The sequence below is a fragment of the Pseudophryne corroboree genome, chromosome 1 (assembly GCF_028390025.1).
Source record: "Pseudophryne corroboree isolate aPseCor3 chromosome 1, aPseCor3.hap2, whole genome shotgun sequence".
Taxonomy (NCBI): domain Eukaryota; kingdom Metazoa; phylum Chordata; class Amphibia; order Anura; family Myobatrachidae; genus Pseudophryne; species Pseudophryne corroboree.
The window spans coordinates 1,177,405,039-1,177,432,122 of NC_086444.1; the positions used below are offsets into that span (position 1 = coordinate 1,177,405,039).

The window sequence follows — 27,084 nt, forward strand, 5'->3', positions numbered from 1 at the left end:
TATCTGCACCGGGGAGATATCTGGCGCTGTGTGGACATGTGTATCTGCACTGGGGGCATATCTCACACTGTGGGGACATGTGTATCTGCACTGGGGGCATATCTGGCACTGTGGGGGCATGTGTATCTGCACTGGGGGCATATCTGACACTGTGGGGACATGTGTATCTGCACTGGGGGCATATCTGACACTGTGGGGACATGTGTATCTGCACTGGGGGTATATCTGGCACTGTGGGGATATGTGTATATGCACTGGGGGCATATCTGGTGCTGTGGGTAAGTGTATCTGCACTGGGGGCATATCTGACACCCTTGGGGACATGTGTATCTGCACTGGGGGCATATCTGGCACTGTGGGGGCATGTGTATCTTCACTCGGGGCATATCTGGCGCTGTGGGGATATGTGTATATGCACTGGGGGCATATCTGGCGCTGTGGGGATACGTGTATCTGCACTGGGGTTATATCTGGCGTTGTGGGGATATGTGTATCTGGCACTGGGGGCATATCTGGTGGTGTGGGGACATGTGTATCTGCACTGGGGGCATATCTGGCGCTGTGGATATATGTGTATCTGCACTGGGGGCATATCTGGCACTGTGGGGGCATGTGTATCTGCACTGGGGGCATATCTGGCACTGTGGGGGCATGTGTATCTGCACTGGGGGCATATCTGGCACTGTGGGGGCATGTGTATCTGCACTGGGGGCATATCTGGCACTGTGGATATATGTGTATCTGCACTGGGGGCATATCTGGCACTGTGGATATATGTGTATCTGCACTGGGGGCATATCTGGCACTGTGTGGGCATGTGTCTCTGCACTGGGGGCATATCTGGCACTGTGGGGACATGTGTATCTGCACTGGGGGCATATCTGGCACTGGGGGACATGTGTGTCTGCACTGGGGGCATATCTGGCGCTGTGGGGATGTGTATCTGCACTGGGGGCATATCTGTCGCTGTGGGGACATGTGTATCTGCACTGGGGGCATATCTGGCACTGTGGGGATGTGTATTTGCACTCGGGGCATATCTGGCACTGTGGGGATGTGTATCTGCACTGGGGGCATATCTGGCACTGGGGGACATGTGTGCCTGCACTGGGGGCATATCTGGCGCTGTGGGGACATGTGTATCTGCACTGGGGGCATATCTGGCACTGTGGGGATGTGTATCTGCACTGGGGGCATATCTGGCACTGTGGGGATGTGTATCTGCACTGGGGGGCATATCTGGTGCTGTGGGGACATGTGTATCTGCACTGGGGGCATATCTGGCGCTGTGGGGACATGTGTATCTGCACTGGGTGCATATCTGGCGCTGTGGGGACATGTGTATTTGCACTGGGGGCATATCTGGCATTGGGGGACATGTGTGTCTGCACTGGGGGCATATCTGGCACTGGGGGACATGTGTGTCTGTACTGGGGGCATATCTGGCGCTGTGGGGACATGTGTATCTGCACTGGGGGCATATCTGGCACTGTGGGTACATGTGTATCTGCACTGGGGGCATATCTGGCACTGTGGGGACATGTGTATCTGCACTGGGGGCATATCTGGCACTGTGGGGACATGTGTATCTGCACTGGGGGCATATCTGGCACAATGGGGATATGTGTATCTGGCACTGGGGGCATATCTGACACTGTGGGCAGGCCCGGCGACAGGGGGGGTCAAAGGGGACAGCCGTCCCGGGCCCCGACGTTGTGAGGGGCCCCAAGGTCCAGCGGCGGCAGTGGCCCCCCTGTCCATTCTCCCTCCGTCGTCCGTCCCCGCGCCGCCGCACAGGAAAATGACGGGCGCCCGCTGAGATTGTGTTACCAGCAGGCGCCCGTCTCCCTGCACAGCGGCAGCCGAAGGCAGGAGCTCAATACTGAGCTCCGGCCTCCGGCGCCGTCACTGTGTGCTGCGTGCGCTATGGGAGAGACGTCAGTCATGACGTCTCTCTCATAGTGCTGAGGAGAGGACGCCAGGAGGATGTCTGGAAGCGGGAACGGGGATCGGTAAGTATGTCGTTTTTTTATCTTTCTTAGTGCAGCGGGGGCACCTACTGGGGGCAATTTACGGGGGACATTACTACTGACGAGGGGGCAGCAGCAAGGGGCATTACTGCTGGGGGGGCATTACTACTGGGGGCATTATTACTGGGGTGCATTACTACTGGGGGGGAGTCATCTATTGGGGCATTACTACTGGGGGCATTATTACTGGGGGGCATTACCACTGGGGGGGAGTCATCTATTGGGGCATTACTACTGGGGGCATTATTACTGGGGGGCATTACTACTGGGGGGGAGTCATCTATTGGGGCATTACTACTGGGGGCATTATTACTGGGGGGCATTACCACTGGGGGGGAGTCATCTATTGGGGCATTACTACTGGGGGCATTATTACTGGGGGGCATTACTACTGGGGGGGAGTCATCTATTGGGGCATTACTACTGGGGGCAGCTACTGGGGGATATTTTTACTGGGGGCAAACTGCTGGGGGACATTATTACTGGGGGGCATCTACTGGGGGCAAACTACGGGGGGACATTATTACTGGGGCCAACTACAAGGGGGCAAACCACTGGGGGTAAGCTACAAGGGGGCAAACTACAAAGGGCTAACTACTGGGGGCATACTGCAGGAGGGCATTACTACTGGCGGCGTAACTACAGGGGCATTACTACTGGCGGCGTAACTACAGGGGCATTACTACTGGCGGCGTAACTACAGGGGCATTACTACTGGCGGCGTAACTACAGGGGCATTACTACTTGGGGGCTAAACTACAGGGAGGCCAAACTACTGGGCGATAACTACAGGGGCCAAACTACTGGGGGCATTACTACTGGGGGCTAAACTACAAGGGGGGCATAACTACAATGGTGCAAACTACAGGGGGGCATTACTATTGGTGGCTAAACTACAAGCAGGCAAACTACTGGGGGCATTACTACTGGGAGGCTAAACTAAAGGGGGGGTAAACTACTGGGGTCATAACTGCAGGGGCATTACCACTGGGGGCATAACTACTAGGGTACTAAATGACTGGGGGTATTACTACAGGCAACATTACTACTGGGGGCAATACGGGCATTGCATAAGGGGCACCACTACTATGGGGTCTATATAAGGGGCACTACCAGTACAATGGACATTGCATAATGAGCACTACAACTGTGGGCATTGTATAAGAAGCGCTACTGTGGTGGGCATTATGTGTATTACGGGGTGCTACTACTGTGGGCATTATTACGCTGCCCCCTGCCCCTCACACACTGCCCCCTGTACCCAGCACCACACACATTTCCCCCTGCACCTTGACCTTCACACGCTGCCCCCTGTCCCTCAAACGCTGCCCCTGCACACTGCACCATGCACCGAAGCCGCACGCAAATGTACTTGCCCCTTCCATGGTGCCCCCCCTATCATATTCTTCTGGATCCGCCCCTGAGCGGCGGCAGCATGTAACAGATCTAAATAATTATATATATTGCGGCATCGCGCCAGCTGCGGGCCGCCCGCTGTGCAGTTAAAAGTAATCAATAACTGACCTTTTTTTTCAGCTCCTCCACCCCCATGATCTGTGGTCACCACTTAGCATCCCCAAGCCCAGCCCCAGGTCAGCTGTCACACAACGCTACCTCCGGACCTCCCCTCCTCTCCCAGTCATCCCCGCCCGCCCTGTCTCTGCTGTGAGGAGCGTGAGCAGGCAGGCAGGAGCAGGATTGCGGGACTGCTGGCAGCTTGTTGCGGCGGGGTGCATCAAGCTGGTCACTCGGAGGCTGAGCCTCGTTGATTCACGGCGCTGGCGGCTGTGTCTGGTAAGTCAAGTGTCTGCATTGCAGGTGCACTCGGCTCTCCAGCAGGAGTTTGGGGCTTTGGGTTTGGGATGGGCTGCGTGCAGGCACATATCATGGATGCATGTGCATGCATTACATCTGCCCTGTAAACCTGGTATTACTGTAGGTAAGAGCGAAGATTGCAGGGCGAGAAAAGGTAGGGATGGCCATTATGGTGGGGCATGCTGGCTCGTTACAGGTGAGTATAACTCTCTCCCCCTCCCATAATGTGTAAAAATGGGGACTGCCTGCCATAATGTGTAAAAATTGGGGACTCTGCCTGCCTAATGTGTAAAAAAGGGGATTCTGCTGCCATAATGTGTAAAAAATGGGACTCTGCTGCTGTAATGTGTAAAAAGGGAGACTCTGCCTGACGTAATGTGTAAAAGGAGCTCTGTGGTCACGCCCCTATATTTGTATATCGGGGGGGCCCACAGGGATATCAGTGTACCGGGCCCCAAGATTTCTGTTGCCGGCCCTGACTGTGGGGACATGTGTGTCTGCACTGGGGGCATATTTGGCACTGGGGGACATGTGTGTCTGCACTGGGGCCATATTTGGCACGGTGGGGACATGTGTATCTGCACTGGGAGCATATCTGGCACTGTGGATATATGTGTATCTGCACTGGGGGCATATCTGGCACTGTGGATATATGTGTATCTGCACTGGGGGCATATCTGGCGCTGTGGGGACATGTGTATCTGCACTGGGGGCATATCTGGCGCTGTGGGTACATGTGTATCTGCACTGGGTGCATGTCTGGCACTGTGGGGATATGTGTATCTGCACTGGGGGCATATCTGGCGCTGTGGGGACATGTGTATCTGCACTGGGTGCATGTCTGGCACTGTGGGGATATGTGTATCTGCACTGGGGGCATATCTGGCGCTGTGGGGAAATGTGTATCTGCACTGGGGGCATATCTGGCACTATGGGGATATGTGTATCTGCACTGGGGGCATATCTGGCGCTGTGGGTACATGTGTATCTGCACTGGGTGCATGTCTGGCACTGTGGGGATATGTGTATCTGCACTGGGGGCATATCTGGCGCTGTGGGGACATGTGTATCTGCACTGGGGGCATATCTGGCGCTGTGGGGACATGTATCTGCAATGGGGGCATATCTGGCACTATGGGGACATGTGTATCTGCACTGGGGGCATATCTGGCACTGTGGGGACATGTGTATCTGGCACTGGGGGCATATCTGGCACTGTGGGGACATGTGTATCTGCACTGGGGGCATATCTGGCACTGTGGTGACATGTGTACCTGCACTGGGGGCATATATGGCACTGTGGGGACATGTGTATCTGCAATGATGGCATATCTGGTACTGTGGGGATATGTGTATCTGGCACTGGGGGCATATCTGGCACTGTGGGGATATGTGTATCTGCACTGGGGGCATATCTGGCACTGTGGGGATATGTGTATCTGCACTGGGGGAATATCTGGCACTGTGAGGACATGTGTATCTGCAATGGGGGCATATCTGGCACTGTGGGGATATGTGTATCTGCACTGGGGGCATATCTGGCACTGTGGGTATATGTGTATCTGCACTGGGGGCATATCTGGCACTGTGGGGATATGTGTATCTGCACTGGGGGCATATCTGGCACTGTGCGTGTTTTGTTCATATGTTTGTAAATCCAGTCATCAGGACACTGAGTCATGTGAGTTCACTGCTGTGCTGTTTATTCCATCCAACTCCAGGCACACTGCACACTGGATCACCCACTTCCCAGCATTCCCCTGGTCCCAGGGACCATCACCAAAGATTCAGGCTTACACCTATTAGTAAGGGAGTGTCTACAAATATTAATACACAAACATCACATCCTCTTTTCTTTAAAGATAAGCCCTGTACGCTTCAATGCAACAATTAACAACGTCATATTGAGAACATCATCTAACACGTTTCAATGAGTCTCTCAGGTCTGCGTATTTCCCTTTTGGGTCTTTCATACACAGTCTGTGTTTCATCGACTATGTTGGACCTTTCTAGAATCGTGGTTTGTTCACCATTATCAGGATCATCCTACATGTCAGATGAAGGGTATTCTTCAGTCATGTTGTCTTCATTATGGTTAGGTTGAGATCTTAAATCCACCCGATTTCTTCTTACTTCCGTTCCACGCTCTGTACGTATAGTATAAGATCTTGGTGCTACTTGTGCTTGCACAATACCTTTCTGCACCCAAATACCTTTCTCGTGATCTCTGAGACGGACTTGGTCACCCGATTTTAGATCAGATAAGCTTTTTGCTCGCCTGTCATGGAACAGTTTCTGTTTCGCCTGTTGACGTTCCTTACTCAGTCTGACCAACGCTGAGTTATGTGTATTAAGCAGTTCATCATGCATCGGAAGATTTGCTCTGATCCTCCTTCCCATCAGCATTTGTGCAGGAGAAAGTCCATTCTGTAAAGGTGTACTGCGGTAGATTAAAAGACTTTTGTAGAAATCTTCTTTACCTTCTTGAACTTATTTCATTAGACTCTTTACAGTTTTTACTGAACTTTCCACCAACCCATTTGAGCATGGATAGTGGGGACTTGACGTAGTATGGACAAATTCCCACTCATCAGCAAATTGTCTAAATTCAGCACTGGATAACTGAGGACCATTGTCAGTGAACACTTCCATAGGAACACTGTGCCTTGCAAAGATTGACTTCATGCAATTGATTACGGCTTTACTAGTAGGTGTATGTAGTGTCTTCATCTCAGGGTAGTTAGAGTAATAATCAGTCACGACAATGTACGTTTTCCCATTACAATCAAACAATCTGCGCCAACTTTCTGGTACGGTCTTTCTGGCAATGCGTGAGGACTCAGTGGCTCGACTTTTGTTTCGGTCTATACGTAAGACATAATTCACATGTAGCTGTAGTCTGTGCTATGTCTTGGTTCATTCATGGCCAATACATAACTTCACGCACTCTCAGCTTACATTTTTCTCCTCCTAAGTGGCCTTCATGTATCTTGCACAGCATCGTTTTTCTTAGTCGTGCAGGTATGACAAACCTATTGCCTTTGTAAATAATACCATCGACAACTGTAAGGTCACTGTGGTACATCCAATAATCATGGATAGACAGCAAGCATGCATGTTTTCTGCTGGCCAACCTTTCAGAATATCTTTCAACACTTTCATTGTGTCATCTGTCTCAGTTTCTTTCCTAATCTGTTCTTGTCTTGCAAGAGACACTGGTAGAGAAGCTACGATCAAATTAACATAGGCTTCTATCTCTTCATCCATCAGACTTTCGGAACCTTCACTTTTGTTCACAGCACGAGAAAGTGTATCAGCAATGTACATGTATTTGCCGGGACAGTACAGCAAGTGTACATCATATTTCTGTAGTCTGATAAGCATTCGTTGAATTCTCATGGGACAGTCATGTAATGATTTAGTCATGATAGCTACCAATGGCTTGTGGTCAGTTTCCACTGTAAATGTTTGACCATACACAAACTGATGAAATCGCTCACATGCATATGTGATCGCTAGAAGTTCTTTTTCTATCTGAGCATACCTTGTTTCAGCACTTGTCAGTGCTCTTGATTCATAGATTACTGGTTGCCATGTATCCTCATGTTCTTGTAACAGCACTGAGCCTAGGCCAAATTGCAAAGCATCTGCTGAAATTCTTATTCTTTTCGCAGGATCAAAGAATTTTAGCACTGGTTGCTCTGTAATGATCTGTTTCAAGTTTTGCCAACTTTCTTCTTGTTCATGTGACCACATCCACTCGTTATCTTTGTCCAACAACCATCTAAGAGAGGCTGTTCATTCAGAGAGTTGAGAAATAAACTTTCCTATGTAATCATTCCTAGGAATCTTCTGACGTCGTCTTTGTTGTTAGGACGTTCCATGTTCACTATGGCTGATATTTTCCTTGGGTCTGGTTTTACAGCTTGATCCGAGACCACGTCGTCCATAAAGGTAAGTGTATTCACGCCAAATTCACATTTGTCCTTGTTTGGCTTTAGATTCACTTTCTTGACAAGTTCCATTACTTGTCTCAATCTAGAATCATGTTCTTCCTTTGTAGATCCCCAGACAATAATGTCATCCATCATTGTTTCAACACCTGGAATATGTTCAAAAATCATGTGTATCTTTTTATGATATACTTCTGGAGCAGACAATATTCCATATGGTAGTCGAAGAAATCTGTATCGACCTTCTGGTGTATTAAATGTACAAAGCTTTGAGCTGGCCTCATCTAGCTTCATTTGCCAGAATCCTGAAGATGCGTCTAATTTACTGAACCATTTTGCTCCCGCAAATTGCGACATGATTTCATCTCTGGTTGGTAGTTTGAAATGTTCTCATTTAATAGCTTTGTTTAAATCTCTGGGGTCTAGACATATTCGGAGTTGTCCATTTTTCTTTTCAACAATTACTAAGAAGCTTACCCATTCAGTAGGCTCATCAACTTTCTGTATCACACCCAAGGCTTCCATGTGATTTAACTCTTGTTTCAGTTTTTCTCTCAGCGCAAACGGCACTTTTCTACAGGGGTGTATCACTGAATAAACTTGCGTGTCTATATTTATTTTATGCTCTCCAGGCAAACAACCTAGACCTTCAAACAAGTCTCTGTATTCTCTAAACATCGATTTGCAGTCATCTTCTACTTGTGATGTCACCATAAAAACTTTCTTTAGCAAGCTTAGTTTCTCACAGGAACTTAATCCTAGAATCGGTTGCACATTTTTATCCACAATCAGTAGAGATGTTTTAAACTGTCGTATATTTCAGTGTCACTAAGCATGTACCTTTCACAGGAATTTCCTCCCCAGTGTACCCTGTAACTTTCACTTTGGCTGGGTGAATTTTAGGTTTTACTCTAAAAGTCTTATAGTCTTGAAATTATATTAAATTCACCTGCGCACCAGTATCAAGCTTAAAGGGAATGACAATCTCGTTCACAGTTAAAGGGACAATCCATTCTTTCTTATCTGCCCTGCAAAGTTCAATGCAATCCACAAAGAATTCATCTGTTTGTTTAACAGCATACACTTTGGTTGTTTTACTTTTAATTTTACAGCATTTGGCAAAGTGATTAAGTCTACCACATTTCATGCAGGTTTTACCATAAGCAGGGCACATTTTAGGATTGTGAGCATTTCCACACCTACTACACATTTCCTTATTAGACTGTAGCTTAGATCGCTTCATTCTTGAGAATGGAGGTTTGCATGGCTCTGTTTTCTGCACTACATGCACATCAGCTTCCGTGTGTAACTTTTTGGTTTGAAATCTAGTTATTTCTGCAGATCTACACATAGTCACTGCCTTTTCTAGTGTTAGGTCTTGCTCTCTCAGCAATCTCTCTCTGAGTCCATTATCAGGTATTCCACAGACAATACGATCTCTAATCAGTGAATCTTTTAAATCACCAAACTCACAGGTTTTACTGAGTGATTGCAGCTCTGTAACATACTGATCAAATCCATCTACAGACTTCTGATCACATGTGAAAAATTTATATCTTTCATACGTCACATTTTTCCTTGGCACAAAGTAATCTTCAAACTTTTGCATTATAGAAGATAGCACCATATTCTGCCCCTCATCAAACTGAAAACTACTATAAATGTCCTGCACATTCTCTCCTATCACATGGAGGAAAATGGATGCCTTTGTTTTGCCAGCCTCTGAATCAGCTCCACATGCTGCAAGATATATATTAAACCTTTGCTTAAATCATTTCCAGTTTTCAGACAAGTTACCAGACATCAGCATGCCGGTTGGAGGAGCTAGTTTATCCATGGTTACTCACTGTTTGAAGATAGGAGCACACAGCAGGTTTTGCAGACACAGAGTATCACAGCCACAGACTTCTGCAAGATTCTATCACACTCTGAGAGCACTAGCAGTCCAAGTTAAACTTCTTCTGACACCATGTTTTGTTCATATGTTTGTAAATCCAGTCATCAGGACACAGAGACATGTGAGTTCACTGCTGTGCTGTTTATTCCATCCAACTCCAGGCACACTGCACACTGGACCACCCACTTCCCAGCATTCCCCTGGTCCCAGGGACCATCACTAAAGATTCATTCTTACACCTATTAGTAAGGGAGTGTCTACAAATATTAATACACTAAAATCACAGTGTGGATATGTGTATCTGGCACTGGGGGCATATCTGGCGCTGTGGGGACTTGTGTATCTGGCACTGGGGGCATGTCTGGCAATGTGGGGATATGTGTATCTGCACTGGGGGCATAGCTGGCACTGTGGGGATATGTGTATCTGCACTGGGGGCATATCTGGCACTGTGGGGACATGTGTATCTGCACTGCGGGCATATCTGGCGCTGTGGGGACATGTGTATCTGCACTGGGGGTATATCTGGTGCTGTGGGGACATGTGTATCTGGCACTGGGGGCATATCTGGCACTATGGGGACATGTGTATCTGCACTGGGGGCATATCTGACACTGTGGGGGCATGTGTATCTGCACTGGGGGCATATCTGGCACTGTGGTGACATGTGTATCTGCACTGGGGGTATATCTGGTGCTGTGGGGATATGTGTATCTGCACTGGGGGCATATCTGACACTGTGGGGACATGTGTATCTGCACTGAGGGCATATCTGACACTGTGGGGACATGTGTATCTGCACTGGGGGCATATCTGGCACTGTGGGGGCATGTGTATCTGCACTGCGGGCATATCTGGCGCTGTGGGGATATTTGTATCTGCACTGGGGGTATATCTGGCACTGTGGGTACATGTGTATCTGCACTGGGGGCATATCTGGCACTGTGGGTACAAGTGTATCTGCACTGGGGGTATATCTGGCACTGTGGGTACATGTGTATCTGCACTGGGGGCATATCTGACACTGTGGGGACATGTATATCTGCACTGAGGGCATATCTGGCGCTGTGGGGATATGTGTATCTGCACTGGGGGCATATCTGGCGCTGTGGGGATATGTGTATCTGCACTGGGGGTATATCTGGCGCTGTGGGGATATGTGTATCTGCACTGGGGGTATATCTGGCGCTGTGGGGATATGTGTATCTGGCACTGGGGGCATATCTGGCGCTGTGGGGATATGTGTATCTGCACTGGGGGTATATCTGGCACTGTGGGGATATGTGTATCACCCACCATCTCCCTGTCACCCCTGCCTCACCAGTAACCTATTATCTCCCTGTCACCCACTAGCACCCTGTACCATGGGGAGTACAATTGTGTAGCCACACCCCTTTCTTGTAAGACCACACCCTTTTTATCCCATCAAAGGGGCCCCAAAATATATTTTTGCTTACTAAAAAAAATAAGCTTGGGCCGGCCCTGCCTACTCAGAAACTGCACAAAATGTTTTTGCAGAGCATGGCTGCACAGGCGTTCACACAGTTGCAAAGTGAAAATACACTCCCCTGTGGCCGGCGACTATGCGTTTGCATGGCTGCTAAAAACAGCTAGCAAGCGATCAACTCGGAATGACCCCCATAGGCTCTCACCACTACAATCCATTTTGTATGCAGCTGCGAGGCTAATCTTCCTCGCTAGACGTTCATCGTCTGCAGATCCGCTCTGTCAGTCCCTCCATTGGTTACCGGTATTCTACCATATTAAATATAAAATACTTTTACTGACATACAAGGCTATTAACCAAACTGCACCATCATACATCTCTTCACTCATCTCAAAATATCTCCCTACACGACCTCTCCGCTCTGCACAAGATCTACGTCTCTCATCCACACGCATTACTTGTTCCCACTCAAAATTACAGGACTTTTTGGGTCATTATGATCTGATCGCACGCTGCCGTTCATCGCAGCGCAATCAAGTCAGAAGTGCTGTCGTTGCCTAGCAATCAGGCAGAGGCGTTCGCTGGGTGGGAGGGGGCGGCACTGCGATGTTTGGCCGCCGTTTTGTGGGCGCAGTCCGGCCAACGCAGGCATTGGCGTACCGTGCGGGGGAGTCGGCCCGCAGCAGCTGCGTGACATCACACGCAGCCGCTGCGACCCAGGCAGCGACAGTAGCTCCCGGCCAACATGCAAAAGCTGCACTGGCCGGGAGCTACTCCTGAAGTGCAAAAGCATCGCCGCTTTTGTACTTCTGCGGGCCTGACATGCAGGGCAGACTAGCAGGGCTATGATCAGGTCTGAATTAGGCCCCTTATCCGGACCATTATGCAATAGGTAGCATCTATCCTTGTGTATTAATGCCTATTTCCCTATAGATTGTAAGCTTGCCAGCAGGGCCTTCCTGCCTCTATGTCTGTCTGTTTTGCCCAGTTTTCCAGGAGCAGAACAGCAATTATGATTCAGCCTATGGGACTATCCTATCATATACAATTGCCACTTCAGCAGCATTTGGGGCTAACACCACAAGCACTGGAGATATGGGGCCACCAAGTAGGTGATGACCAATTGGACAAGGGCCACAGTGACTGAGAACACCCCTCTGACTGACACATATGGTTCAAAAGCTGGACCCCACTCACAGGAATCTTACCCTGGGGGCAGAAACTCCATCATCTCTAAAACTCCCTGGGAGCCCCATCACAAAGCACACAGCCCCCACCAACCCACAACCCTTATAACACAAGACTCTACTCCCCCACATACACTACATTTCCCTCTACCCCCACACATCCCCCTGTTCCCCATCCTCCCCCCCCCTTCACATACACACCCTATCCCCCACACATGCACAGCCCCGCACCTGGGTGGAGACCACCTCCTTCTTCCAGTCTGAATGGATCTAATCTCCCAGCGCCGCCTCTGCCCCAATGCCGACTCCGCCCCCCACTGCTATGGTGACCCGGAATATATTCCTTTAGAAAAATGATCCTAATATCAGAATGACTTTCACTGCAATGGTATGTATGAAAAGTAAATATGTCTGTGTACTGTCATGTAAACAATGATGCATCTTTTTTTGGTATGCACTTGTCAATATATATCGGCTGTTTGAGTGAACGGCCGATATATCGCTATCGGGTCAGCGGGTGTAGGCAAACAATTTGTCTATGAGCGGTGTCATTCACAGGCATATTGCATCAACTGTGCAATCCAGCCTATGGCCGGTATATCTTCAGATATATCGGCGCCAGAGGCGTAACTAGGGTTTTCGAAGCCTAGGGCAAGATGAAGAGTGGCGCCCCCCCAACAAAAGAAAAGAACAAACCCATAAAATCAACTATGTGTGCGCGTGCCAAAAAATGGGCATGACCACACACCGGAAGACGCGTGGCCACATACCGGAAGGGGCATGGCCACTGAAAATGGGGTATGCCAACATGACTATCACCTACCCCCTGTGTCGCCTCTCAGCACACTATCACATACCCCTTGTGTTGTCTCTCAGCACACCTTCATTCAATTTTTGCACATTACGGCAGTAGAGTCCCCTATTTACACAGTACGCAGGCAGAGTCCCCTTTTTACACAGTACGCAGGCAGAGTCCCCTTTTTACACAGTACACACAGTGCCAGGTACATATTGCCCCACAGTGCCAAATACACAATTGCCGCACAGTGCCATATACACAATTGCCCCACAGTGCCAGATACACACTGCCCTACAGTGCCAGATACACATTGCAACACAGTGCCAGATATACAATTGCCCCACAGTGCCAGATACACACTGCCCCACAGTGCCAGATACACATTGCCACACAGTGCCAGATACACATTGCCCCACAGTGCCAGATACACATTGCCACACAGTGCCAGATACACATTGATACACAGTGCCAGATACACATTGCCCCACTGTGCCAGATTTACAATGCCCCACTGTGCCAGATACATATTACCCCACAGTGACAGATACACATTGCCCCACGGTGCCAGATACACATTGCCCCACACAGTGATAGATACAGTGACAGGCATACACATTGCTCCACACAGTGATGGTCAGATACCCCCCCCCCCCCCGCTCCACCGCTCATCGCTGCCTCTGTAATGTGAGGAGGAGAGCGCAGCGCCTCTACTACCCCTAAATGCTGCTCCATGAACACAGTCCGGTCTCCAGTGGCGGGCATCTTTGCACCTGGCCATTAGCCAATCATCAGAGCTCGCGGACCGGCAGCCAATCAGGAGCGAGTCTACGAGGTCTGATTGGCTAACAAACCAAAACAAATGGAGACCAGACACATCATATTGAGGGACAGGAGAGGCGCTGCGCTCTCCTCCCCTCACATAGCAGGGGGATGGCCCGGGGCAGGCAAATCAATAGTGAGGGTGAGTGGGCATGATGCCCTTGCTGCCGGCGGTGCCCCCTCTGCTGGACCTGCCAAGGTGCTAGGGCACGTGCCCTGCTCGACCCCCCTTAGTTACACCTCTGATCGGCGCATCTGGCTGTGTGTACGGGCGGGCAGCACATGCTGCGGAGGCTGACATCACAGCTGGTCGGGCAAATTTAAATCCCACCCAGCTGTGATGTGAGACCAAAACATTGAGCGGCTGATCAGATAAGTGTATATGCTTACCTGGATCGACATCTCTGTCGGTGCGATGGCGAGTTCACCGTCAAGTCGTGATGGTGTGTACCCAGCCTAACTGCGAAATAACGATATTTATTATCAAATATAAAACTATAGAAACATAAAAATAAATAATAAAAATACACTTACATAAAAACAGTGAACATTACTTAACTAGATGAGACAGTGACAGTTCTTTGAATCTAAAAGTCAACGCGTTTTCATCTTGAGAAAGTGCCTATTATGAGGAACAAAACGCGTTGGATATTGTATACAGAGAACTGCTGCTATCTGATCTGATCATCTATACTGCACCTTGCTCGTTTTGTGAATTCCACTTCTACTGTAAGAACAAACCTTTAAGCGTGGAGAAGGAATAACCTTTGTTACAGGCTTATTCAACTTGTGGAAACTATTTAGAGCACACTGCTCCGAAGCTCAGATATGATAGTGTCACAGTATGACTTACCATAGTACTCCCATATACAAATGAATGCCTTCAGTTTATTAGAACATACAAGCAGTGGCGTCACAAGGGGAGGTGCGGCCTGCACCCGGGGGTGACACCAAAATGCCAGCTCCTCCGCAGTGACAGGAGCCAGGTGCTGCAGTAACAGTCTCCTACAGCAACTGGCTCCTGTCATAGATAAGGAGCCGACAGCTAAATAAGCCCACGCTGTGCGGCAATGAGACAGCACAGGAGCAGTAGCAGCAGTAGGGGGCGGGACGTGCATTACTCCTCCCTCATTCCCGGTGTGTGTGCGCTGCTGCTGCTGGGTGACTGCTGCAGTTGAGCTGAGGACAGTCATGTCTGTGTGCTCGGAGCCCGGCTTCTCCAGTGAGGAAGTACTGAATCTCCACTTCCCCCTGCACTGAGCCTACTGGGATTGGGACCTCCGCTGCCTCCGGTCCATACTGCAGGGCCTGTCTGGGACCACCACTCTGCAGCACGGCAAGTAGAACTTCTGGTACGGCTGGATGCCCATACATTGGGCCGCACTCTTAGGAAAGGTGACAGCCATGAAAGCGTCTGCGGCTTCTGGAATACGGAGCGGAGACATCCCCGAGGAGAGAGAGTGTGAGGGGAAATGGAAGGGGATGGTGCCATTTTCTCCAGCTCCTTCCTAAAGTGTAGGCATGGATGAGAGCAGATAGAGTCACCACAAGGAGACTGTCTCCGGGGGCAGCCCAGTACAGCCCAGCATGCCCGGGCCGTCTTTTCATATGGGCTCAATGGGTTCTTGCCCATGGGCCCCAGGAGTATAAGGGACCTTGACTGATAGCTGAGGGTCTCCTCTTTCCAGAGGTACCAGATTTTTTTAAATCGGCACTGGGGAACCGGAGTTATCTGACTTGAAAGCAGTGGTCCCCATCCAAGCCTGTTAATTTCTCTTCCCAGCCAGATATCTCGGGTTCTGTCCTTTTTCTGAGGGTATAATCCAAAAGCTGGCACTCTTACCTTTTGGTGGACACTGGCAGCTTGTCTCTACAATGCCCAGAATCAGAGCTATCAGCCTTCCAGCAGCTGGTCCCTGCTCCAGCTCCACACGCCTAATATGCAGTTTTATATTTTTGTTGGTGAATTGCTCTGGCTCCTCATCTCTGATCCCAAAGTCCCCAGAACCTTCTGAAAAGTGGGACTCTCTAGTTTTTTTTATCCCATTCAAAGCTAAGAGATATATTTTCAGGAACTTGATATATCTGCAGTCAAGCAAGCTGCCCTCCCACCGGAAAATGATAAATATTGAGCCCACTTCACTATCCACCCCTCCCCTATGTATTAAACACCCCCTACCACCCTGGAAGTCATGTAGCAGTGCTTCTTCATTCAGCCCAATGCCCCCTTCTACAGTTTATTGTTCTCCCTCCCGCCCCATCTGTGCATTAGAGGAGTAATTAGCATAAATTCCTGCTCCAGGTCCTACATGCTGAGTGGAAGACAGAACACCCCCTACCGCTCACGGGACATGAAAGTTGCCGCTGATTGCTGTTCCCAGGGGCCTACACTGCTATTAAGACGACCCTGAGCATGCCCCCCGGAGTGACGATCCCTGGTTCCCACGAGGCCACACCGTCTCAATATATGGCCATGCCCCTTTTTGTCATGAGCGCGCCTCCGGTGCATGGGAAGATCCAGGGTGCGCACCGGGTGTCACCTCACCCGGTGACGCCTCTGCAAACAAGTGCAATACACAATCATATTTTCTTCACAGCAGGTCATATTTATTTTCTGTAAATAACTAGAACACATAATTGTTCTTTTAAAACTTTTAACCCTACTTCCAGTGTTAATTTTACAAGGATTTTAAATTTAGATTTAGCCTTAGTCGCTTGTTGTTTTTTTCTTTTTTGCTTTGTTTTAGTCAAGATTTAAGATTTAGTCGGTGGATCTCAGTTTTTATTATAGTCTAATTTAGTCATGAAATAAACTGTCACCAACAATTGCTTTTCGTCAAAATTTTATTTGACAAAATTAACACTGGGGCGTGGTCATGCCTCCACATTTAGGCCAAGCCCCTTACAGTACCTTGGCCCAGCCCTGCTCTCTGCGGCCTGTATGCAATGAATATACAATTTCAGAATGGCTTGTGAGGCTCATAATACAAGACATAATTAAAAGGCAGAACAGTCTCTGTAGAGCTGGTAAATGTAGGTGACACAGAAGCAGACTGTAATTTATGTTATACAAAATTATATTCTGGGTTCTATGTTCTGAGTCTGGAACAGATTATGTTAACCTAGAATAAGTGGATGCACATAACCAACAAGAAGTGACTGGAAGAGAGCTCATAATCTTTTGATTCATTTTGATGTCAGCATGAAGGTGTGCACCAACTGTTAACACAGCAGAATAATGTCTACATACAAGTGTGACGAATCTAGTACCAGAGGAACAAGCCTGAGTCTAATTGGATTACTTTGACAAGGGGTAAAAAAAATTCTGGGACTGAGATCTCTCCAAACTCCTCTGGTCTGCTGGTTGGAGTGATTATGTCAACAAGTTAGGAAGCTAATCCTGGATGTTCACTGTACAGTAGTAATAGTAGTAATGCACAGTCTAGACCAGGCCTGGCCAACCTGTGTCTCTCCAGTTGTTGGGAAACTACAACTCCCAGCATGCCCTGCCACATTTTTGTTATTAGGGAATGCTAAAACTGTAACAGGGGATGTTGGTACGTGTAATCTCATAACAGCTGGAGAGACACAGTGATAAAGCTAAATATTTATCGTATATAAAACACTTTAAGAGGTCTAAGAACACTGTACGCTATCTACGTAAGAAGTACCGTAAGGGTACGCAAGTTGCGTAACGATCGCTCAACCGTAGTCGAGACGCTCAAGCGTCACGTTCGCTTACGGCCCAGAGATCACAGGCAGGCACGCTATTGGCTGCCGATTAACGTAATGATTCGCTATAGCGTAGCGGACGCTCGGGACCACGAGGAGATCACCAGCGGTGCAGACGCTTATAACGTTAAACCTTTATATCTATACCTTTAACAACGAAATATACAGTAAACCTTAGTGTGGTGACAGAGTGTAAGTGCAACCTGGTGTAACCTGATTAACTACAAAGCTGCTTGAGCGTCACCAACGCTCAGGGAATACTTAACACTATAAGAAATACACAGATACCTGGGCTTAGGGTCCAAAACCTATTATATGTATTATGACTATTATACTTGCAAAAGAATCACAGTACAAAGCATACACTACAATATAACATAGACTAACTAACCAGATAACTACACAGGAAATACAATACAATACAATTAAGGGAAAAATACGGGAGAAATAGAAGAGAGAGAGAGAGAGAGAGAGAGAGAGAGAGAGAGAGAGAGAGAGAAATGGCTCACAATAACATCAAGACAATATGATTGCGGAGAAACACTTACGCACAAGGGGAAACGATCGCATGCGCCTCGATATCCAGCTCCTGATTATCAGCAATGAGAACCGTTGAAGAGAGAGTGAACTGGATATGGTCGGCCTGCCTATTTATGCCCCACACACAGTGCAATTCAATGGTCCCTACAATCTTATTGTTCATTGGACACAGGAATTCAGCTTCGCATTATAACAAAAGGTCATAGGTTGATTCATACAGGTGGGCTGTGACTATTTCCAACAGCTCAGGTGGGAGGGAAACTGGGTTTCCCGCCGCATGGGTAATAAAGTGCAAATAAAATAAATGTTCATAAACTTCTTATGTCCATAACTATTCGCACGAGCGATTGATCTGCTTCAAACCAACACCGGAATATTTCTAATTAAATATTCTTCCGATGGATACTAAACACCACTGTATTACTCCTGTCTGACCCTTCGTATCAAACAAAGAGGGATTTCTCTGTTCATGAACATTCTATATTAACCAAACTTGCAGAATCTATCAAAGGGACCATGATCTACAAAATACATTATTAGTGAAAATATGTAACGAATGAGTCGCACGCTACGATTACATAAACTCTACCGTAAATACGCATACCATGCGCCTGCGGGTGCCCGCGACTGTGAGTATGTGCACGTACGGGAGAGCGTACGCATGCGCAGCGCGGACCAGTATGAGGTGCAAATATGGCAGTGTGTGTAGAGATATTTTTCTGACTTTGACAGTCCACCCTTTGGCAGTCAATAATAACTGCCACCTTCTAAAACATTTCAAAAGGAGAAAAATATATGTCAGGGGTTAATTCATTTCCATGGTTGGGTAAGGGAGGAGAGAGGAGTAGGTGGGAAGAGGGTATGACCTAGTGAGATAGCAGAAGCATGTGTGTATGAGTCCATGTTTGGGGGGTCATGTATCATCGTGCCGTACGTGTTGTAAATCAAGCTTCAAGGTATTGCGAAGTATACATTTGAATTCCTTCTTATCCCGTGGTACGGGTCTGTGGATGGGCTGTCAAACTTTACCGAGCTCTTTTCGGCTTTGGTTGTAACAAAATGGGGAAGCACATTTTAGTTGATGATACATGAATAGGGGAGGTATGTGGTTGCTGATATCTGTGCCTGTATTCCCTATCGACTATGTGTGTCATTACCTGAGGGTTGTAGAGATGAAGATAAAGAACACTTATGGAAAATGCAGTGGTATTCTATGTCAGGTTAATGTACATCTGTCGGTTGAAGTTTTGTTCGGTATCAGTTGAAAGTCGTCTTCTTTGCGCTGTTTTGCCCATTAGGTGCGAGCAAAAAGCTTTGTCAATGCCATTAGATTTACAAAAAAAATGTTGGGCTAGCGTAAGTTTAAGAATTCTAGGGAAACTGGGGATCCATGGCAAAGTTCATCAAATGTCCGTATCTACAGTGGTCAAAACTTCTTCTTTGGTCAATCCGTTGTCTGTATAGCGTCTCATCAACTTCCTTGTCCAAGTGGGTCTTGTTACCTTGGAGAAAACGGAAAAACAGGTGAAAGAAACGGACCGTAGAAATCGCATTTTCATCACATCATTGTTTCTACATTTGGGTCATAAATCAAGTCCAGGTTAATTACAGTTTCCTCACTCCTTAAACTCATTACCCTAGTACGATGATTGCACTTCATTAAAGCCTGACCGCATCTAAATATCAATCCAATCGATATGACAACACCTAAGATACATAGGAGAAACTTCCCAACACCCATTATGACTCCTTGAGCCCAGTCTCCTAAACCAGAAAACCAATTTCGCGGGTTCAACCATGACACCCAACCAGTCAGCTCATTACCTACAGCAGCAAGAGTGAGATTGTGTCTCCTGCGAAATTCCCACTTCAATTGGAGAATATCGTCCATCTTTTGGTCTATGACCTCGACCGGATCCTCGGTGCTATTCGTAATATATGTGCAACACTTCACGCCGTACTGTGTTGCCAGTGTGACACAATATCCGCCTGTCACTGCTGTGAGGTAATTGAGAACCATTCTATGCTGTACCAGTTCTGTTTTGTAAGCCTGAAGTTCTCTTCCAGTATACCTAAACGTGTCATCATACATTTCAGTGATATTATCTAACAAATTGGCGAGCGCAGAAATGTATTTATAATTCAGCACTCCTCTAGCGGTGCGGGTGAAATCTAACGTGATTAAGAATTGAATCCCGGTGGATTCACTTATCAGATCAGAGGCCGGATGCTCTGTCTTCTCTATCAGGTGCCTTTTAACAACGTGCTCGTAATGGGTGTGAGTATAAGGAGCTTGGGCACCATGGTGTATGTCTTTCATTTTGTCATGTGACACAGTCATTACTTCAGGCAATACTTTTCCAATGTAACACAATCCTTCAGAGTTTGGGGCAAGCCACTTGTACGCCTTTCTCCCGCATATGAAATATGCATCATCGGGGAGAACATATGGGACGGGGTAGGACATAACCATATTACACACCTTCCATGTGAAATCTCCTAACCCTAATTCTTCCATCTGCTTAGTACACGTATCAGGTTGTACGATATGTGCACAGTATCCTGGTGATACTTCTCCAACTCTCGTAATTCTATTTCCTAAGGTGTACCTATACCGGAAAGATTTTCCTCTACTGGCTATGTGGCGTACAAGCTCTGTATCTGTAGGCATTCTATCTGCTCTATGCGAAAAGGTCATGGTTTGGTTACTCCATGACACTTCCCAATTTCCCGGCTTTCGGGGATTGGAGATGTTGAAACATAATAGGGACCTATCCACATGGTATTGGTGGAGCTTCAAACTAGGAGGGCTGGAGATATTAAACCTCCGGTCCACCGGTCTCCCACCATTTAACTCAAGTACCTCCCCTAACGTTAAAGGAAATGGTACTAGCCCTGATTTTCTGTGACCTTGAGGCACTTGAGAGCATACCCAACAATCTGTTTTATTAAGCACACTACCCACTAAAGAGTGATAGTCACTCAAGGGATGCCGGTCCATATGGGTATTAAAACTGGATTGGCATTTCTTAATACACCCATCCTCAATGACATTATCACAGAGCCTACAGATACAGTTTTCTTCAGCTAATAATCCTTAAAAGAAAAATGTTTACAAATAACATGGCTGCTAGATCGTTTCCGGTACTCGCCTTTGCTTGGTGATTGGGTTGCTATTGGAAATTTACACCTCCATCTTTATCATCAGGACCTTTCTGGATCCTTTCACGACCTCACTGATACTCTCACCGGAACAGACTGCTCTGGTCAACATCATGGTCAACAGGAAAATCCAGATCACAGTCTCTTGGGGCAAGTCCATCTTACAGGAGGAGAAAAGAAGAAATTTGTAATGGGGGTACAGAAAATCAATTTGAGGGGGAGAGAAACTTGTTACGATAATTAGTTCTCTCGTCTTGTTGTTCTTCTTGTTCTGCTGTCTTCTCAAAGGTGCTGTCTCTCAGTCTTCCAAACGAACATTCTGGTGATGCAATATTCCCTCCAAACCAGCGATCTTTCTGTAAGGAGCAAAAATCTTGCATTACCATTTGTCTAACTGATGGGTGACATACCATCTTTAAAACATGAAAGCATGAGTGAGAAGAGAGAGAAAACAACAACAGCAAAAAAAACAAAGAGAGAGAACAATTTATGTACATGTGTATATTACTTAAATCAACAATAGCCATCAATAGGAAAAGAGAGAAAAAAAAAAAACATTTTTCAAACATTTTCAAAACACTGTCAGATCATCAGGCTGTCATATCTACATGTCCAATGGTTTCCTTGCGCAGTCCCTCCCCCCAGCACTTCCATATTCCATTGTCTGTATCTGGCCAGAATACATTGGTGCGGATAGGTCATGCAGGGGTTTGGTAGACTTCTGCAAAGACCAAGTATGTATGCAATGTTTGAATCCTACCAATAATCGAGATGATGGGGAGAGAGAAAACGAAACATTTCACAGATACATTTACAACGTTTCACCCGGTCATTCCTGTGTTTTCAGGGAATGACCTCCCAATTTATTAACTATAACCTCAGGCTTACCATCAGTCCTAATGATCACCTTTCCTGACTGCACATTATGGGTGTGGGCCAAAATTTTTCCTATATGATCCCTGATTATAATTTTGTGTGTTATAACTTTGCTCATTTCTTGGTCTAGGGGGTCTGACTTTATGTGGGTTATTACAGTTGCTGGCATAATGCCCTTCTCTTCTACAATTATAACAAATCCTTGGTTTCCTCCAAGTGTCAATGACCTGAGGTCTTGGTTGATTTGATGCCTCCTCAAACGCTCGGATGTTCATCGCCATCAACCGTTCTCCCTGCGCTTCCCTGGTTCTTTGGATATTGCGGTCATGCTCGATAGCGGACTCTCTTAATGCAGCCACCGAGATGCCTCTCCAGTGAGGTATGGAGGTTTGTACCCTGATTTTTAGTGTGTCTTTTAAGCTGTCCATTAATACAGACACAGCTACCTCTCTGTGGTGTACGTTAGTGTCAATGTCATCTATACCCGTGTACCTAGCCATATCCTGCAGAGCCCGGTGAAAATACTCTGATGCGGATTCACCTTCTTTTTGTTTTATTGTAAAGATTTTATTCCATTTTACTACTGTGGGAAAATATTCTTTCAACTGTAGATTGATTCTTTTTACATTATCTTGGTTATACTCGTTTGTTAGTGGCACTTCCTCATCTAGCTTACAATCAGCGATAAATTTCAATGAATCAACATCGGGGGGTAAACATGCCCTCAAAACTGTCCTCCAATCTTTGTTATTTGGCTCTGCAGTATGTCCTAGCACTCTAATGTATCTTTGACAACCAACTAAGTCTTTCCTGGGATCAGGAAATTCAGACAGAATTGTTCTTAATTCTGTTCGGGAAAAGGGGCAGTACATGGCGATGTTCCTGACGGGGGTGACTCCTGAAGAGTCAGTTTTCCCATTTGGTACTGCAATTACCCTGACAGGATTAAGTCCAGTAACGTCATTCTGAATTGATTCTACAATATGAGGTACATTTGTTTGTGCGTAATGTATAATACCATACGTACCTGTGGACACGACCTCACCTGACCCTCCATTAGGGGGTTTGATTACAGTCTTTACCGATTGGGTCGCGTCCACCTGGATGTCTTGTGTGATGGCTTCTGGAAGAGGTGCCGACATCGTTCTGGGCTCACTTTCTTGTTGGTGTTCCTGAGGAAAGTTTAACATGGGGTGCGACTTGCATGGGTTAATAGTTGTACATTCAACAGTATTACAATTATCTTTGTTACATTTATTACACTTATTCTTATCATCTATACTACAGTTGCTAAGAGCGTTTTTATTGTTCACCCTTGTGCTTTTCTCCGCAACCACAATCCCCTCCATTGCCATGTCTCTCCTCTCAAGATGAAAGTTAGGTATGTGAGTTACATTTCTCTGCAAGTCACTTTCCTGTAGCCATATCTGCAAACAATCATCATTTTTAACTTGTTGTTTCCAGGATTTTATGAGACAGATCCTCCGCCTTAAATTATGCAACACCTCTAAGTCAAAACTACCTATCCCGGGAAATGGTGCCTTATCCCCCGCAGTCATTCGTGTCCATTCATCACAAAAGGTCTCAGTGTGGGGACCATATTTCCCCCACATTACTAACCGAGCAGACCCTCGGGGTCTGCAAGCTTCTGGAGTCTGAATCCTGACTGCCGACTGTCTCTGTGTCGTGCACTTGGCTTCCATTGTGGACCTTTTTAACACAGAAAAACTTCCTAAAATGCACCAAACACAGAAATCTACGTTGGAAATCCTTAAAGCTCTTCCACTGAACTTCTTCTGCTCCGGGTATCTCCGGTCCGCCTTCTAGCAGACACGTGTAGCCGTTGCCGGCCCTATCTTTAGAGATTTTCCTGAGAAAATTCCCTTCCTTTTTCTTTACACAAATCACGCTTGCATGTGCTCCCTACAACACGTATGAGGGCAAGATTTACGCATGGATATACGACCTCATATCACGTTGCGTTATTGGTCACACATACAACCGTGCGGTCCAATCGTACCACTTATAGACACTTGTTGCCCATAAATGGTAGGATCATTGGAGTCTCCCTACTGTGCTCCAAAACAGCCAGAGCGTAACACAACGAAAACTTTATCACACTCTGTTGCACGTTTTCACTTCAGGCCGTGCTCATAGATCACACAGATCACAAAGTCCACAAAGCGGGATTTAATACCGTTTTATCACATAGATCACAAAGTCCACAAAGCGGGATTCAATACACTCATACCGTTTTCAACCCACTATCATTCTTATAGTTTTCTGATCAGAAAAAAATCATTTCCTGTAGTCTGATAGCTCTCCCCAGAGGTGTTGCAGTAAAGTAAGGTATTTAAACTAAGTTTTGGAAAGCTGAAATCAATTTGTGCTATTTATCGCTTTGCGTTATTTACCGCGTTGCGCTACTTATCGCCTGTTGTTTGAGTTACGTGGGCGTACCCAGACGCTCCGTTGCGTAATATACGCTGCGTGCGTCGGCCTTTGGATTGCGTACGCAAGTCTTTGTTAGAGACACGTGTACGCAAAGCAAAGATCCACCGTAACACAATTTATACTTTTATCAATGTAGATGATCCTTGATCATCTACCACACACCACACTGACTTCGCCTTATCTCCCAGGCAAAAACTGTGTGTTTGTCTACACTTTAACTATATTACCTTTACTCAAACTATTGAAATAGCGGCAAATCTCTCTCAGCACGTTTATCAACTATAAACTGGCAAACAGGAGAGTGACATACGAAAATACACAAATGAAAAGGAAATGCAGATATATATGTGTGCGTGCAAGACAGAAAAATAAACAGTTTTAAAAGACACTAGCGTTTTGCTCTTACCTCCGGTTCCCGGATTCCTTCAGCACCCTTTACCTAAGCGAAGCAGACGCTTATCCCGTCAGCACTACGAGGGATACAACCTCCCGCCCTTTGCTGATGGATAATGTCTGCTGATATTACCTAGTGCAGATATGTGAAGGACTGGACGGCCCCCAATTGATAAAGCTAAATATTTATCGTATATAAAACACTTTAAGAGGTCTAAGAACACTGTACGCTATCTACGTAAGAAGTACTGTAAGGGTACGCAAGTTGCGTAACGATCGCTCAACCGTAGTCGAGACGCTCAAGCGTCACGTTCGCTTACGGCCCAGAGATCACAGGCAGGCACGCTATTGGCTGCCGATTAACGTAATGATTCGCTATAGCGTAGCGGACGCTCGGGACCACGAGGAGATCACCAGCGGTGCAGACGCTTATAACGTTAAACCTTTATATCTATACCTTTAACAACGAAATATACAGTAAACCTTAGTGTGGTGACAGAGTGTAAGTGCAACCTGGTGTAACCTGATTAACTACAAAGCTGCTTGAGCGTCACCAACGCTCAGGGAATACTTAACACTATAAGAAATACACAGATACCTGGGCTTAGGGTCCAAAACCTATTATATGTATTATGACTATTATACTTGCAAAAGAATCACAGTACAAAGCATACACTACAATATAACATAGACTAACTAACCAGATAACTACACAGGAAATACAATACAATACAATTAAGGGAAAAATACGGGAGAAATAGAAGAGAGAGAGAGAGAGAAATGGCTCACAATAACATCAAGACAATATGATTGCGGAGAAACACTTACGCACAAGGGGAAACGATCGCATGCGCCTCGATATCCAGCTCCCGATTATCAGCAATGAGAACCGTTGAAGAGAGAGTGAACTGGATATGGTCGGCCTGCCTATTTATGCCCCACACACAATGCAATTCAATGGTCCCTACAATCTTATTGTTCATTGGACACAGGAATTCGGCTTCGCATTATAACAAAAGGTCATAGGTTGATTCATACAGGTGGGCTGTGACTATTTCCAACAGCTCAGGTGGGAGGGAAACTGGGTTTCCCGCCGCATGAGTAATAAAGTGCAAATAAAGTAAATGTTCATAAACTTCTTATGTCCATAACTATTCGCACAAGCGATTGATCTGCCTCAAACCAACACCGGAATATTTCTAATTAAATATTCTTCCGATGGATACTAAACACCACTGTATTACTCCTGTCTGACCCTTCGTATCAAACAAAGAGGGATTTCTCTGTTCATGAACATTCTATATTAACCAAACTTGCAGAATCTATCAAAGGGACCATGATCTACAAAATACATTATTAGTGAAAATATGTAACGAATGAGTCGCACGCTACGATTACATAAACTCTACCGTAAATATGCATACCGTGCGCCTGCGGGTGCCCGCGACTGTGAGTATGTGCACGTACGGGAGAGCGTACGCATGCGCAGCGCGGACCAGTATGAGGTGCAAATATGGCAGTGTGTGTAGAGATATTTTTCTGACTTTGACAACAGGTTGGCCAGGCCTGGTCTAGACAGCAGTAACATGTATCCAGGGCCACCTAGACAAAGCAAGGCCCCAGTGCTAGAGAGAGGGAGTGACCAATTATGGTCAAAATTTAAAACACCCCATTTTTCCAGTTTTTCCTGAAATCTACACAGTTTAGTGTCTCGGTGTACTTTTTAAGTAGAGTATAGTACAAATGAACAGTTGGAGATGAAAAAGATATCACAGAATCATTTTAACAGAATTTTATTTAAAACAATTTGACTCATCAAAGTAGCCCACCTGTGGCAGTCCTTTTACAACGGAAAATCAAAAATTACTCAGTAAGTTCTTCTCAGCCCTGTTATAGAAGTTGACACAAATCTGTTGCACTTGGCCCAGATTTATCAAGCCTTGGAGAGTGATAAATTACACTGTGCTAAAGTACCAACCA

At 46.5% G+C, this 27,084-nt stretch overlaps 1 protein-coding gene across 1 annotated transcript in view; it reads left to right on the forward strand.

The window, feature by feature from the left end:
• The window catches only part of LOC134929634 (indolethylamine N-methyltransferase-like), a 125,046-nt gene that overhangs the window by 65,397 nt on the left and 32,565 nt on the right, over positions 1–27,084 (forward strand). The gene's annotated exons all lie outside the window — the stretch shown is intronic.